Source organism: Octopus bimaculoides, chromosome 20 (genome assembly GCF_001194135.2).
Source record: "Octopus bimaculoides isolate UCB-OBI-ISO-001 chromosome 20, ASM119413v2, whole genome shotgun sequence".
Lineage (NCBI taxonomy): Eukaryota > Metazoa > Mollusca > Cephalopoda > Octopoda > Octopodidae > Octopus > Octopus bimaculoides.
The window spans coordinates 44038578-44040997 of NC_069000.1; the positions used below are offsets into that span (position 1 = coordinate 44038578).

Here is a 2420-nt window from a genome sequence, read left to right on the forward strand (position 1 = left end):
TTTTTTTTTTTTTTTTTTTTTTACTTTGTTTCCATGTCCGTTTTCAAATTTTCACAAGAATTTATTGGAGAAATTTTTTTTTTAAAAATTAATAAACCAAAATAAATTATAAGAAAGAAGAGGTCTGTATTTAATGAAGGAAGGAAGATGGACAAATGAATAGACTGACAGAGAAACAGAGAGACAGTTTTTCTTATTATTTTTATAGTAAGGTGGTGAGCTGGCAGAAACATTAGCATGCTGGGCAAAAGATTTAGTGGCATTTCAACTGTGTCTTTAAGTTCCGAGTTCAAATACCGCCAAGGTCAACTTTGTTTTTCATCCTTTCGAGGTTGATAAAATAATTACCAGTTGCTTACTGGGGTCGATGCAAATCGACTCATCTCTTCCCCTGAAACTGCTGGTCTCATGCCAAAATTTAAAACCATCATTATTATTATTATTTTTAATATTTTATTACTTTTGTTACTCGTTTATTTATCAGAGTTCAATTTCTGTGAATAAAATTGATTTATAAACAGTTTGAATAACGAGAAATAGAAAATAAAAACAGTCTGGTGGGGAGCGGGTGGGATGAGGAATAAATACCAGGACATTTGACTTCAAATGATAACTAGTCTGGGTAGGGGACAGGGGAGCTGTTAGTGAACATTAAGTGATAGACAGTAGTGTAGTGAACACAAAAAATAGTGAACAGTGAAGGGGAGGGAGAGAGATGGTTTAAAAGCACACAAATATATACACACACACACATATATATATATATATATATATATAAGTATCTTCAAAAACTTACAGAAATATACATACACAGGTGTACACACACATGTATACCCTACACACACATATATACATAATATAAACATATTCATAATACTAAACATATAGCTACATACACATATATATGAATATATACAACGATAAACAGCTACATAAACTAATATGTATCTGCATACAAATACACCTACATAAATACACATGTATATATACAAATATAAACATATACATGCACACACACACACACATCACACAAACATACACATACTTATTGATACACATACTTATAGATACACACACACACACACACACACACACACGGTAGCTGGGCCACAGAACAGCAGAGATTACTGTATGACTAGTGAACAGTTGGAGGAGGAGGAGGGGGAGGAAGCAGCTGGGAGAATCAATAGAGATCTGCAACTTGATATTGGCGGAGCTGGGCCACAGCTACTTTCCATCGTTCCATCCACTGGTCAAACGTTAAGCCGTTTACTTTAACCCATGGCACGGCATGTTGAGCAGGCTGGGTTTCCCTGTGGAAAACAAAACAAAAAAAAAAAAGATGTACACATATCATCACCATCATGATCATCATCATCATCATCATCAAACATCCATTGTCCATGCTGGCATGGGTTGGATGGCACGCTGGAAGCCAGCACCAGACTTCAGTCTGATTTGCCATGGTTTTCTAACGCCAACCACTGCAAGAGTGTAATGGGTGCTTTTACATGCGACCAGCATGGGTGCCAATTTACATGACATCAGTATCAGCCACAACAGCTATTTTGCTCGGTTTAATGGGTCTTCCCAAGCACGACATAATGCCAAACGTCTCAGTCATAGCTTCCGTGAGGCCCATATTCAAATATATATATATATACATATATATACATATATACACACACATATATATATATGTAGACACACACTGGAATACTAGACCTCAAAGCAAATAATGCCATGAATGATAGCCTATAAATATTGAGTTAAAAAAGTCAAAGGCCGCCCAATATTTACATGCTATTGTCTATAGCTTTATGTGCTTCGAGATCCATTATGCCAACGAAAGGAATTATTTCACTTTCTCTCCAAAGTTAATAAATAATTATGGCATGAAAAAAAAAAATATATATATATATATATATATATCATAATCATCATCATTTAACATCCGTTTTTCCATGCTGGCATGGGTTGGACAGTTTGACAGGTGCTGGCAGGCTGAAGGACTGCACAGTCGTCTGTTTGGTTGCATGCCCTTCCTAACGCCAGCCACTCTACAAAAATGTACTGGGTGCTCTTTTACCTGGCACTGGCACAGGTGCTTTCTACATGGAGCCAGCATGGGTGCCCTTCATATGGCGCTGGGACCGGTGCTTACACACTCACACATACATACATACATACATACATATATATATATATACACCGAGTAACATCATTATTATCATCATTATATATTTGGGAGTTTTGCCATGGTTATACACACTGCAGAAATGGTAAAGAATGAATGAATGAATAAAGAACAAAGACAAATTTAGCAATTGGCCCCTTACCATTCTTCGATTCGGTGCTTCAGCACTGCCAGGGAATCAATGTCCGACATAACATTCTTCAGGTCCTGCTTCAGATTCTGG

The 2420-nt window shown here is 36.7% G+C and overlaps 1 long non-coding RNA gene across 1 annotated transcript; it reads right to left on the reverse strand.

Annotated features, from left to right (window-relative positions):
- Window positions 1-106: 106 nt before the first annotated feature.
- On the reverse strand, window positions 107-2420 carry LOC128250346 (uncharacterized). Its single transcript, XR_008266376.1, has 2 exons — window positions 2340-2420; window positions 107-1313 (listed from the first exon to the last, which is right to left on the reverse strand). It is a non-coding gene; the product is annotated as an uncharacterized LOC128250346 (long non-coding RNA).